This window comes from Lactuca saligna, chromosome 2 (genome assembly GCF_052625555.1).
Source record: "Lactuca saligna cultivar CGN05327 chromosome 2, ASM5262555v1, whole genome shotgun sequence".
NCBI lineage: Eukaryota > Viridiplantae > Streptophyta > Magnoliopsida > Asterales > Asteraceae > Lactuca > Lactuca saligna.
In genome coordinates this window covers 25,842,124-25,857,803 of record NC_136418.1, presented here as the reverse complement: position 1 = coordinate 25,857,803, position 15,680 = coordinate 25,842,124, and positions in this window count along the sequence as shown.

The window sequence follows — 15,680 nt, the reverse complement described above, 5'->3', positions numbered from 1 at the left end:
TTCTGCCCAAAAGTATTGTGGCAGATCAGCGAAGATAAACATTCATCTTGCAGCTTCACATAGAGTTCGGTTCCTTCTTTCGACAACACCATTATGTGGAGTGTATGGGGCTGAGAAGTTATATTCAATTCCTTTTTATTTGAGAAATGAATCTAGAGTCTTGTTTTTAAACTCTAAACCATTATCACTTTGGATTCTTCGAACAGGTCGTTTGAGTGTGAGCTTGATTTGTTTGATGAAGTTGATCATCTCTTTAGGTGCTTTTGATTTTAGTCTTAAGAAAAAGACCCAAGTAAAGCACGAGAAAGCATCAACGAAAACGAGAATGTACTCATTCCCTTGTATGGTTTGGATTTTTGTAGGGCCACAAAGGTCTATATGCAACAATTCTAGTGGTTCGGATACACTTGATTCTAAGAAGCTTTTGTGAGTGGATTTGGAAAGTTTTCCTTTTCACATGCGGCATAAATAGTTTCGTTATCAAGCTTTAGAAGTGGTAGCTCTCGAACAAGATCATGCCGATCAATTTGTTGATGTGCCCAAGTTTAGATGGGAAAGGTGGCGGCACCATAACCAACTTATATGTGTTGGGGCTTTAAATAGCGGACATATATTGAGTTTACCATAGATAAGATCCACGTCAAGTGGATACATATTTTCGGCATGGTTAGAATCAACTATAACATCTTTGGTTTCGGCGTCCATTATCAAGCTTCATTGTTTGGTGAACAGAACTTCAAGATTGTTATCACAGAGCTTAGAAACATTGATGAGGTTGTGTTTGAGTTAACCAATGTAGGCAACTTTCTTTATGGTGAAATCACCATTTTTTATGTTTCGATAACCCTTGATTTTTGTTGTCATGTTGTTCTCGAAGGTAACATCTTGATTGGTTTGTGTAGGTTTGAACTCACATAAGTAGTTCCGGTTTCATGTCATATGCTTGGAGCATCCACTATCGATATCCCATGTATCATCTTTGGGTTCTCCAACTTTAAGTACCTGCAATCAGACAATAGGTTTAGGTACCCAAATCTGAATGGGTCCTGGTTTGTCAGTTGTTGTTATTTTGGATGCTTTGCTTAATGAATTTCTTTTAGCATTTAACTTCACGTTGTTGTAAGTGTTTGGTTTTTGAGGATGGAATGGTTGATGATTGATTTGATTTATGAAGTTTATCCAAAATGTGATTTGTTTTTGAAAATATGGGTTTATAAGATCTATGATTTGGTGAAATATATCCTAGATGTGAAGGTTTGTTTGAAATTTTTTCTTCATATATGGGATGTGATGGGCGGTTTTGAAATGCTTTTTGATAATGATGGTTTGGAACTTTTTGGTATAATGGTTTTTGAAAATTCCTTGAATGATTAAATGTAATATCTTGAAAGCGGGTTTCAAAAGGTTTTTGTTTGGAAACCTGTTTTTGAGGTATGATGTAGGGTTGAACAGGTTTCTTTGGTTGGTTGTCAAAAAACATTTGGCTTGACAAGTGGGGTTTTGTTGACTTGAATGGAATTTTTTTCATGTTTGTTGTTTCTTGGAGTATTTTTGTCCCGAACTAGTTTATCCAACAATTGATGAACTCATTGTAGGAAAAACAGTTGGTACATAAGTACTACCATCCTCATAAGAGGAATTTTCTCTATTCAAAATGTTTTTAATTTTGGTGGTTCCGTCGGTATGCTTGATTTGGTGAGCTAAAGAACTAGCAGAGTCTATTTCAGAATTTACAACTCTTTTGAAAGACTTTTTGGAAACAATGAAAGCAATATCATTTCGGCTATAGTTGATAACTTTTTCGTCATCTGAATCTTCCTCATTAACAGATGTGAAAAGATCTGGTAGAGTGGATTCAGAGTTTTCACAATTCGTCATGTTTTCTTGTTTTGCTTGTTCAATTTCAAAGGATTCTCTTCCAATTCCTGGACTGTAATTCGTATCAATTTTGCCAGTTGCTATGGTGTTTGCCTTGGTGAAAATATCATCACTTAGTTTTCTAGCAAATTTGATAGAATCCGTATTCCATATCAGTCTTTTATTCTCGGTTTCAAGAGAATTGATTTGTTTAAAAGAATCAGTCAGCTTTTCATTTAAAATATTGTATTTTTTAGTTGATTCTTGGAAGTCTTGTTTCAACTGAAGGATTTGCATTTCTAAAACATCTTTTATTTAAGAAGAAATAACTGACTATTTTTTTGTTTTAAATCCCTTTTCTGAATTAGTGTCTGATTTAATTGTTTGAAGTCGTGATTATAATCTTCTGATTTTCTTTCAACATCTCTTTTTAAATTGCTTTTTGTTCTTGTTGATTCTCCAAATTTGAGTTGCAAGGTTTGTAACTCAGATTTACAAATATCATAATTGACCATTGTGTCATGATACATTTTGAGATCAGCTTCCAGACTTTTCTCAATTTTTGTTAGGTGGGACTCAAAAATTGTTTTGGAAAAACCAAGTTCAGAGATCATAGACCATACCTGTTCTATGATGTTGGGAGCTCTTGGAGGTATATCAACACCAGCTCCGAAATAGAAGTTTGATTGTGCTAGTTCATCGTCAGCTTCGTTATCAGAAGTTGGCCAATATTCCACACTTGGTTCATGGATTGCCATTAATGCTCTTTTCTTTTCTTGGTTTTCCAGTTTCTTCAATTCGTCGGCTCTTTGAGCATAGTATGTTGAGTCTTTGATTTTGGTTTTGTTTTTGCCTCGACATTCTCTCGCATAGTGATTTGTTCCTTTGCAGTTGTGACAAATGATCACTTCTTCATCGCTTTCATCATTTTGAGTCTTAATAGAAAGAATTTTAGGTGCTCGAGTTTGGGTTTGTTGGGAAGGCTAAGAATGGTTTTGTTGGAATCCAAAATTTGGTTGTTTTGAAATCCATTGTTTTTATTGTTGTAACCTTGATTTTGGAAACTTATATTTTGATTCTAAAAGTTGTTGTTTGGATTATTATTATAACCTGAGTTGGGAGTTTTTTGAAATCCTTGGTTTTGAAAAACTTGGTTTGAGTTGTTATGGAACAAAGGTCTTTGAGAATTTTGTCCAAAGTAAGGTCTAGGTTGAAAACCAAAGTTATTTGTCCAAAATATGGTCTGTTTTGATAGTTTGGTCTAAAATTTGATTGACCATGATTTGGGAGAAATCTTTCGAGATTTGTGTTTGGAACCAACACACACAATTATTGATAGTTTGTTTCATCATTCGAATCAGACTGGAAGGCTTGGTTTTGAAAAGATGTAGCCTGGTTAAAATGATTAAAGTTTTAATCATTGAAAGGTGTTTGGTTTTGTGAAGTTGTGGACACAAGAGCAAGTGTTTCTCCAAAAGCTATAGTTGTTTGTGGGTCAATCGAGGATTCATATAATTGAAGTTCTCCATACAGATTGTACAAAGTTTCGGTATGAATAGTTGGATTTCCCTGAATAATGAGTTTAACCATTTTCCAGCTTTTGAAAATATTATTTAAAAATTTGAGATTTATCTCATGTTGTGTCTTTTTTATACTCAATTTTGTTCATTTTGACCATAATAAGATTGAACCTATTATGAGCATCATGAATGGTTTCTGATGAATGCATTTTGAAATTATTGAATTCGTTTAAAACATATGTTATTTTGTTTCCGATAATTCTTTTGTTTCCACAAAAATGATTTCTCAAATTCTCCCAAATTTGATTTGCGGTTAACAGTATAATGCCATCCATTTGATTTAGAATACCGTTAGGTATTCCAGACACAAGTTCCTTTCTGGCTTGGAGTTCCAACTTTCTTCTGATTTCGGTTTGAGTGGCTTGATTTTGTAGCAAGAGCACCATATTTCTAGAGTAATATATGTTCCTTCTATGCATTTCCTGACATCTTCATTTATAGCGTTAAGATGAAGATTCATACGGTCAATCCATGAATTATACTCTTCAGGAATAAGTATGGGTGCCCGTGAACCAGATCCTAAGCTATTTGCAATGGAAATAGAGTTCATGTTGGAGTAATTTGCCATATAAATTATGTTTTGAAATATTTTAAAGGATTTTGAACAAGTGATATTAAAATGAAATTTTTAAAGGAAAGCTTATGCAAGGTTTATAACGCTAACCAAAAGTTTTCGACAAAAATTTCAGAGTAAATCACACAAGCTCTGATACCAATTGTTGAATATTTTTCTTTTTATATCAGCTCGGATACCGATTGTTGGAAATATAAAAAACTGATCAACACAACAAAGGCTCGGATACCAGTTACTGTGTGACAGATATATAAGTTTTAAAGAGATAACATGTGGATATATATATATATATATATATATATATATATATATATATATATATATATATATATATATATATATATATATATATATCACAAGCTCTGATACCAATTGTTGAAACTGTTTAGTCGCACAACTAAATTTTCTCGTCTATGTGTTTTCATAATTTCCGTTTTGATCACGCATTCATGCAACCTGAAATCACTGATAATATTTGTTAGATAATACAAAAACAGTTCGTCTTATTTCAGTGATGGTCACATACAAGGGCACATACAAAAACATGTTTCAACTATATATATATATATATATATATACACATATATATACATATATATATATATATATATATATATATATATATATATATATATAGTTGGTGAGCCCAAACGGCATCACCACAAACTCATAATGACCATAGCGGGTCCTAAAATAGTCTTCTACACATCTTCACCTCTGATCCGCATATGATGATACCCAGAGCGCAAATCAATCTTTGAGAACCAAGATACTCCCTGAAGCTGATCAAATAGGTCGTCTATCCTCGGAAGTGGGTAATGATTCTTCACCGTCACCTTATTCAACTCCCGATAGTCTATGCACACATGGTGCGACCCATCCTTCTTCTTCACAAACAAGATCGGGGCTCCCAAAGGGGAACTGCTCAGCCTGATAAAACCCTTGTCTAGCAGCTCCTGCAGTTGCGTAGACAACTCCTGCATCTCTGGAGGAGCCAACCGAAATGGTGCCTTGGCTATCGGAGCCGCACCAGGAACCAGATCAATCCTGAACTCAATCTATCTCTCCAGAGGTATCCCAGGCAAATCCTTTGGGAATACGTCTAGGTAGTCTCGCACTACCAGTACATCATCGGCTGTCGCCTTTCCCTTCTCTTGGGCATCTAAAACATAGGCGATGAACCCCCTGCAACTCTGCTTAAAGTAGCGCCTCACTCCCATTGCTGAACAAAGAATCGGTCCACGCTGTGGCGTCTCGCCCTGAATCACTAACTCTCCCCCATTGGGAGTGCGAACTCTCACTAACTGCAGTTCTCAATCAATCACTACCCCATTGGGGCTCAGCCAATCCATACCTACTATAACCTTTTTCCCTCGTAGAGGAATAGGAATTAGGTCTACCGAAAACTGCTCATCAAATAACCGAAGCAAACACCCCTTCTGCACTCTTGCGACCCTGACGGTCTTTTCATCGTCTATCTCAACCTCAAGTGGACAATCTAGCTCCCCTGGAACACTGCTAAACCTCTTGCTAAGCGCAAGCGTAACAAATGATCGGGTAGCCCCCGAATCAAATAAGACTATAGCTGAAACGTTGTTCACTAAGAATGAACCTATATAAAAACACATAACCATAAGAAACAATTCATAAAAAATGAAGAGATAAAAGGAAGATACATACCCGTCACCACATCAGGAGTTGCTCGCGCCTCCTCTGCTGTCATCTGAAAAGCTCTACTCTTCGCCACTCGCGCCTCACTCCGACCCTGATGGCCGTCTGTAATCCTCAATGTTGCAGGGGCAGGTGCTACCACCTTCCCTACTGCTGTCAAACTCAGACACTGAGACTTTTTATGTATTTTTTGATTGCAATGGAAGCAAATCAGATAAGATGTTGTGGTGGTAGTAGTAGCTGTACAATCTCTGCTCATATGGCCGTTCCGACCGCACTTGAAGCAACCAAGACTCCCTACTTTGCATGCCCCATCGTGCAATCTCATATACATGCCACACCGACTGTGGCTCTACGGTCCCGTGGACCTATGATCCGATATGTTGGGCCTTTTGCCCGAACTCCCCATACCAGAAGCCACCTCTGGCTTTCTCTTCTTCTCTATTTCCAGATCTATCTCCCTCTCACGAGCCCTCGCAATCATATCATCCATCGTTTTACAGCTGGACCGGCTCATAAGCTGGCGGATATCACTCCGCAACATATCATGATATCAGGCGTTTTTGATTTCCTCATCAGCTGCGTTCTAAGGAACGAGAAGATCCCTCTCCTTGAACCTGGCGGTAATCGCCACCACTATATCTGTAGTCTGAGTAAGAGCCTGAAACTCCCTAGCTAACTAATGCACCTCAATAACCGGTGAAAACTCAGTCCTGAACCTGGTAGTAAAATCAGCCCAAGTCATCGCATCAAGTGTTGCGTCATCCCCGATGACCTGTCCAATCTCTTCCCACCAATCGCTTGACCTGTCCTTCAAAAGACAGGATGCTAGTCTAACCTTGCCCCCCCTCAGGAAATCTGCAGGTGCGGAATGCGTTGGTGACATCTCCAAACCATCTAGTACTCGCAATGGGATCTCACGCCCCATGATAGTAAGGAGGTCCACAACCTCTAATCTCCCTGAAAGTGAGTGTGTGCGACCCCATCATGGTCGCCACCTCAGCACATAATGTGCTCAACCTCTCATCCATCAGCTCCAAAACACCCTCCTTGATCGAACTAAAGATCACAGGAGTCTGCTCAAGTATGATATGAGCAATCTCTGAAGAGAAAAATTCCCTCGTCTGCTCATCCAAATGCTTGGCCTCCGAGCCTGGTCCCGATCCATCACCTGCACCTAAACTGCCGCCTACTGGTCTTGGGCGTAAAACCACCATTCTGAAAACACATCATATGATATATCTCGAGGGATCGCTACTACTACATGTTTCCTGGTCTCTCCTCGGCCTTCCTTGATTCAAGTACGGATCCTCTGCTTTTAGCAGTACGGGCCCATACTACCTTCCACGTCTATCCGTACTTTCCTCAAGAACTGCCTCGACTCCACCAAGTCACTACTACTGCTACTAATCTCTACTACTCTCATCCTAAGCTTACCATAGGGAATTCTCTGACCCAAATCAGTCCTCGGCTGCCGAAGGCCTCCTTGTAATGCTAATTAGCCATTATCTGAATACCATCATATGTGACGAGGCTCAGATAATCCTTCGAGTAAAAGACTCGTCCCCACAACGGTTAGACTCAAACGAGAGCTGCGCAATATGGCCAAATCCAACACTCTGAGATTATTCAACCCTGATCACATGTGACGTGATGTATTCACCTAATGGCTAACTCCCATAACTTAGTGTCCAACAAAGCACAAAGCAAGCAACATTCGGACATAGGAACTACTCAAGCAAATCTATTCTTTTAATGAGAAACGGTACTAGCATACAATGCTAAGCTCATACTATCAGGCATAACCTAAACAGGCTATCTTACTACTGTCTACTTTATACTAGCATTGAATTCTTATAAAACTGAAACACATATATCAGGCACATAAGGCATCATTCCTAGATCCTTAGTCCTATTCTAGCATGCTGCTCTACTGAAACTGAAATTGTTAATCATAACATAAACTTGTACGGGTAATTTGGGAGTACTTACTTGAGCTCAGCTGATCACATGCACTACACATTTTTCTCTTTTTAAGAAAACTCTTTTTATTTCTAAGGACTTTTTAAAAAATTCTTTTAAAAAATGTTTCTCTTTTGAAAATCTTTTACCATTTCCTCAGTTTGAATTCAGACACACCCGAAAGCGTGCTCAAATCCCTCAAACCAAGGCACTAATACCAACATGTAACATCCACAATTTACAACCCAAAATTTTTTGTTTTAATAATACTAAAACCATAATATCAAATGTTATATAATAAAAACCAGGAATCATATGTCTCAAAATGCCATAGTAAATGTATCAATTCAAAACTGAAGTCAATATCATATCAAAGTATCTGAATAAAACTGCCAGAATAAAATTGCAGTTGTAGTGTGTGCCATGCTATTAACCCGAGCTCTTCCCCTTGCTAGCAAAAGTACCTGAAACCAAAACTGAAACTATAAGCACAAAGCTTAGTGAGCTCCCCCAGACTACCACATACCATCCATCAACATAATAAACACATACAACAACTACTGGGCCCTGCCCACCGCATCAGGCCCCACCTGGCATCAAACCGAAGTCCGGAATAACTTCACCCCTCTCCGCATCGGACCAAAGTCCGAAGTAACTTGAACCCCGCCCACTGCATCCGGCCCCGCCCGACATCATACCGAAGTCCAGAGTGAACTGGATATAACATATCAAGATCATTTAGCATAATCACATATTGTATTGGCTTGCCCGACATACTATACATAACAACACATGCTTGAATCACGAAGACATCAAGCATACATACTACTGCTATCTAAACGGGCCGACATTATGGCCGTAAACCCATTCCTACTGGAAGAAGACTCACCTAGAAATGGTGGATGCTGAGATGCTAAGTCTGAACCTGGCTGACTGCTGCTCCGGTATTCTCCGGCAGAGGAGATGACCAAATAGGAGTGTATTCTGGATCTGCTTCTTCTTCCTTCAGCTCTTCAACCTTCTTCTTCTACTTCTTGCTCTAGAATGCACCAAAAGTTCCTTCACAAGGCAAAATTACTCACACACACATCAAGGAGGCTAGGGTTTCGGGAATAGGTCTCTGGGGAGTGAAGGGGGCTGGCTTGGGGCAATAATGAAGTTTAAATAGGGTGCAAACCCTTGAAATTAGGGTTTCATCCAGACAAGCAGACTCGCCGAGTCCCAGAATATTGACTCGTCAAGTAGCTAATTTAAACTGCGTGCAAATCCCATCTCTACTCGACGAGTCGGGCTACTGACTTGTCGAGTATCCCTTAAAAAATTAAAATTACTTTTATTTAAATCTCATACCAAAAATGGGGCGTTACACATCCCCATTTTCGCGGCCAGAAAAGACTGATTTGTTTATCCTTTATATGAAAATCAGAGTATACTTTTAAAGAAATATGTTGTGGAATTTGTTCTAAAAAAATAAGATAAAGAATTTATCATAGCATTTCCGAAGAAATGTATTTTCATTATATTAGAAAACCTCTGGATTTCATTGTTGATACAGATCAAAAGCATAAACAGAAACAACATAGGCCTTACAACATCTGTTTATTCTAGTGGCCTATAATCCAATTATCTCTCATCAGACTATCGCTCCTATGCTCTTTTTCCACTACCTGTATACAAGAAACTGAGTGGGTCAGGCGTGGGAGCCTGGTGAGCACATAGGGTTTCCAACCCACAACAATTAAGTTCATTAATTTCGTCAAATCATTCAACCCGATTACCGATTTCCGTTATCCTCACCTTACATCCCTAAAGAGTCTATTATAAAGGACCTAGCCTACGGGATTTCATCTGGGTGAAAACATTTCTTATGGGATTCCTCAGTAATACATGTCAAAGAAGGAAACCATGAGGGGGATGGAGTACACTTCAGGAACACGTAATTCAAATAAACACCTATAGGTTGCGAGCATGTTAGCCTTCCACTGGACTCTCTAGAATAGTCTGTGGTCGTTATCTATACTCCGCTAGATAACTAGATCATCGTAAACATCGAGGTCTCTCATCATTTTATCACACATCAACTATTTCATCTACCCATGTTTTACCCAACATTATCATAGATGTAAAATACGTATACAATTTAAATCAATTAAAACATTTATAAATCGACCATCCAACATAGATATAAAGAACACAGACAATATGCACATATAGCACATAATTTATATTAAATATTTCATAATTGGACAACGCTTAGCTACTTAACAATATAATTTCATTCGACGAAACCAAGTATTATTACCACTAGATTTTAGTCTAATAATTTTCGTGACTAATTACGAGCGTTATTATTTTATAAGTGTTAAACAATGCTTTTCAACCACTATGTACAAACAAGGGTCAGACATGAAACACCATAGAGCATGCCCATTTTGGCATTATAGCACTTCTGATATCCAACAACCCTATATGGCCCTTCAAACTCGATTCCCCGTACCGCGAGTAGTTAAAAAAAATAGTATAATATCACCTTATATATAATATTTTATAATATATATTATTTATAATTTCATAATAACGATACTAAATTTAAGTATAAGCTATACTTAAAGTAGGGTAAGCATAACTCACTTACCGGGAGGTTTGGGTAGAAACTGGGCTCGGCGGGGGCAAAACTTCGTCACTGAATCTTTCTAAGAAAGATTCTTGCAGCGATTCAGCGATTACCTTACTATACTAGAACTACAGAAAGAGAAGTTGAATCACAAGGGACTGAAATGTTCGGTGGATAAGAAGAGAAAGACTCTTCTATCAAGAGAATAGTGCAAGTAATATGAGAGCCTAGAGGCTCTTATTTATAGTAATTGAATTTTCAAAAACTACATTCTATAGTTACTTAATGACCTTATAGCTATTTAAACGTCTAAACACCCCTTTATAGTACTATTTTAAATATATTTAATGATATTTGTACTCAACTAATGTGAAAAGTACTCAACACTAGTCTTATAAGGATTGCATCGTCAATATCTTCCTAATAATATATACATATGTATATACATGTATACGCATATATTATGTCTACTTTATTTTAATACGTAAATATGCTATTATAAGTTATTACTCATTTGTACGAACTCTATTTTTGACATTCTTTATATTCATGCATAGGTATTGACAAGATTTACAACTGTCCTTTTGAATCCATCGACTAATTCTTGACCAATTTTAAATTTAACAGTATGAGAAGATTACATTGTTTAACGACCGTGAAAATTCATAAATTCTACATACGGACTCCGTTTTTGACTGCCTTTTTATCGTTGAACTCCTATTAATAAGATACTCAATTCTCATTTAGACAGTGTCGGCTAAAAATTGATCGATCTAAAATTTGAATTTTGGGTTGTGCACTGCTATGCTAAATCTTAGAAAAATCATAACTTCCTCATACGAAGGAAAATTTGGACGTTCTTTTTATTCAAGCTCTGGGTTTAATGTATACTACGACTTTTATTTAGATCGCTAAGGCTAAAAAGTAATTTATCCAAAATTCATTTTTTGATGTTACGCTATGTTGTACCGGTTTAGTCGTAAAACTTCGACATGTCATAACTCTTTCATCATAAGTCGAATTTCAACATTCTTTATTTCTCCTAAATCCTTGTCACGACCACTACAACTCTCTTCGTAGATATTGGGTTTATCTATTATTTATTTTTGACGCTTATATTCATTCTTAATTTATTCTATCTTATAAATAAGTATAATGCACATAAAATCACATAATTCACATAATATTCAAGGAATTCCTTTTTATTACTTCAAAATAGTTTACAAATACTAACTCTACCTATTACATCGACATACTAATGCTTAGCCTAGAAACACAAGCATTGCACATAAGATGTGGTTGCACGGGCAAAATACAGACCACTTACCTTATGCGTCAAATTCAAATGTGCATCAGTTTATTAGTGGAACACATTGTGAAAGACAATCAGGCCTAACAAGTCATTGCAATTAACATGGGAAGAATTACTGGTGCACTTCAAGCACAAGTTATGCTTAGCTCAAAATATGTTGGAGTTGGAGAACCAATTCCTGACACTGAAGAAGGGAAACATGTCCATTTATGAGTATACCAATGCTTTCATAGAGAAGATGGAGGTCGCTTTGCGCATTGTCCCTGATGAACAAGCAAAATCAATAGGTATGCGGAGGGACTACCATGGGAATACTTTGAGCCAATACATTAGGAAGCTACTCTTGTGGCAGCCATTTGGGTTGTGAAGTCTATTGAAAACATGATCAAAGGAAGGAACGCTAGCAAAGAAAAAGTTAGTGACAAGAGGAAGACTGACGGTTCATTAGGAAACAATAACAACGACGATAAAGACAAAAATGACAACGATTACAACACCAAAAACAATGACAACAAAACAAAGTTTTCAAATCCAAACACCAACACCAAATCTGGGAGCAACCAAGAAGGGAAATTGTACAACTAGTGCAAGAAGAGACATTTTAGCGACTGTGTTGTCTGTTACAAATGTAACCATACAAGGCATGTTTCTACAAACTACCTAATAAAAGGAAAGTTTTCTATAACTACGGAGAAAAGGGGCCATGGATCATTGAGGATGGGGCAAAGTGGGCAGCTGCACATGGCCCAATTTTTTATATTATATTATATTTTTATGTAAAAATAAGAATGTTATAATAGCAATAAAGGGCCTTTTCTAGCTCATCTAGGGAATTTGAGGATATTTAAATCTTCAGGATCAGCCCTAAGAGGGCCATGTGAATGTTGAATGCCCGGAAGCTAACAAACCCATCTCGAAGATCCTACTAGCAAAACCCAAGGGTCAAAGTTTCCAAAGGACCCTTAATGAAGCCAAATAAGAGATGGAAGTTGCTTCAGGTACATGCCTAGTAAATCAAAATCCTGCCAAAGTTTTATTTGATTTAGAAGCAGATCACTACTTTAGTTTGCAAGAAATTGGTAGAAAAATTAATTTATCACCACATAGATTAAATTCTCCAGTAATAGTAGAAGTAGCTAGTGGTTGGGATGTATATGTTAGTAATAACTTACAAAGCGTAACCATCAACTTGAACTGGAACAAATTCAAAAATGATTTATTACCCATTGAGTTAGATGAGTTTGATGTCATTTTGGGAATGGATTGGTTGGGAGAAAATCTTGCGGACATCTTATGTGGAAGAAATATGGTACACATCAATCCTCCTCGAAAACAATCATTTGCCGTATACAGTGATACAAATAGAGTGAAGTCTAGAATCATCACAATGATGAAAGCCAGAAGATGTCTTAGTAAAGGATATACAACATTCTTGGCCCATGTGATTGACATGAAGAAAGAAAAGAAGGGAATGGATTAAATACCAATGGTCTGTGATTTTCCAGAGGTATTTACAGATGATCTACGAGGATTACCATTAGAGAGACAAGTAGATTTTAGAATTGACTTAGTGCAAGGCGTGACGCCGATTCCAAAAGCAAGATACCATTCAGCGCCTACATAAATGAAGGATTTAATGACACAACATTAGAAATTATTGTACAAAGGTTTTATCAGACCTAGTTCGTCACCCTAGGAGCTCTAGTGCTATTTGTAAAGAATAAAAATGGTGCGATGAGGATGTGTATTGATTATCGCGAGCTAAACAAAGAAAGGTTAAAGAACCGGTACCCAATACCCAAAGTAGCAAACTTCATCGATCATTTATAGGGAGAGACTTTCTTTTCTAATATTGGTCTCAGGTTAGGTTATCATTATTTGAAAATAAGAGAACAAGATGTTGAAAATACATCCTTTAGAACAAGGTATGAACACTACGAATTCCTTGTTATGCCGTTTAGGCTAACAAAATGCACCAACAATATTCATGGATTTGATGCATCGAGTTTGTAAACCTGATATGTGCATATTTAATCATTTATTTTATATAATATCTTAATCCTGTTTGGCTATTTTGTCTTGATTTATGAACAAAAGGGATCTAATTATGCTAAAGTTATGTTTTCAACCTTAAGGACATGCTCAAGTGAAAAAGGAAGAAGAACAAGCAATTGGAAGATTAGGAATTAATTTTAAAGAAATAAGACTTAAAAGAGGAAGAACTCCATGAGTTGGCCATCAACTCGACGGGTAGGTTAGAATATTCGCAACAGTGCCTTACCGTACACATGACTTAACTAAAGAACTCATCGAGTCGGATTAAGGACTCGACGAGTTGGTGTGTAATTATGAAAATTCTTATATATATATATATATATATATATATACATATATATATATATATATATATATATATATATATATATATATATCGGTCATTCCCGAAACATAAAGATGGGTGGACGACTTTTGGAGACCTTTGGCAACTCATTGGCGCTTAGAAGGGTTCTAGAAGATCTGGTTTTCGAGATTTCGCTTTAGACATCAAGTTAGGAGAGATCAAAGGCAATAAACACTATTCTTTTGCTTAATCTTTTGCAAACACTATGTTTACATCATTCGATTTTGTTTTTAGGTTGTTAATTGCTATTGATATGAGATAAAAGCTTATAACTTCCGTTTAGAGTAAATGAATTGATGAATATGGTATGACTTTATGGCTTGGATTAATTTGATTTGGCAAATTGTCTTGTTAAGCTTGTGAAAGACCCTTATCTGTTGATCATAATTATTTTTATGTTAATAATCAAGTTGTTGAGTTGCATGAACATCTTCTTAATTGTTTGAATCATATAATTTTGTGAACACAATATTAGATGCCTAGTATTAGTGAATATGAACCTAGGATTAACTAGAAAATAATTACATCAATGTGTAAGCATGTATGATAAACAACCATACATGAGTTAATTGAATTGACAAATTTAGTTAGCTAATACTACAAGTCTTACTTGATTCGAATAAAATACTAGGTCGCATGTTAGTTTAACCAATTGGCCACTATTTGAATTAACATGTTTGCTAAGGATTAGTAATAGTGAACATGAGTCTAATCACCTTGGGAATCGGTAGCCAATGATATATTAGTCCATTGCACTTGCCATTAAATCAGCCACAGGAGTAAATGAGTCGAATCTAAACATAAGTCTCTTCTATTATTGAATCTAGTTGCCTTCTATTTTCTTTAGTTGTTAATTGTTTTGTTTAAGTCTTATTTACTTATTTAATTTTCTAGTCTTGCAAAACTAGGAAATTCTAGTAGTTAATATTAATTGTTACTTGTTTTTAATTAGGTAATTCTAGTAGTTAATATTAATTGTTACCGTTCCCTGTGTTCGATGCCCTACTTGCTTGAACTATATTGATAATCAATAGGTACACTTCCTTTCATGTGTTTATTTTGTGTTTGAAATAGTAGGATTAAACTTAGTGCATTTTACACATATGAAGTTTTGGCGCCATTGCCGGGGAACGGTTTTGATAGTTAGTTTATGTTAGTGTTATCGATCCTTTGTGTAAGATTTATCTTGCATAAACTTACTAATTTCATTATTAATTTACTTAGTTTAAGTTACTAGCTTTTCCTTTTTAAAATTTTCGTTTTTTTTACGCGTGTTTTCTGTTTTACTTTCAGGTATTTTATGACCCATGGATCAAATACACCATTGATCCCACCACTTGAAGACCCGGAATCAACTTTTAAGAAGAACAAGGATAAAACTGTAGGATAATTTGCAACCCCAAAGAAGTCACCTTTTAAGAATCTCAAATCGGTTTTTGGCAAGAAAAATGGAAAGCAAGTAGGAGAATCCAGCACATTAATGAAGGACGAAGAACCTAGGAAAGAGGATACCAAGTACGAGACATAATATGAAGAAGAAATCGAGCAAGAAAGAGAATCCGATAACAACATGGCTAACATCGTAGACATCACCATGGGCGAGTACAAGAAAAGGATGTATGACGATACCAGGCCGGGACCCACGATTCTAGCAATTTCCAACTTTGAATTGAAAGTTCACATACTCGCCCAACTCAAGGATATCCCAT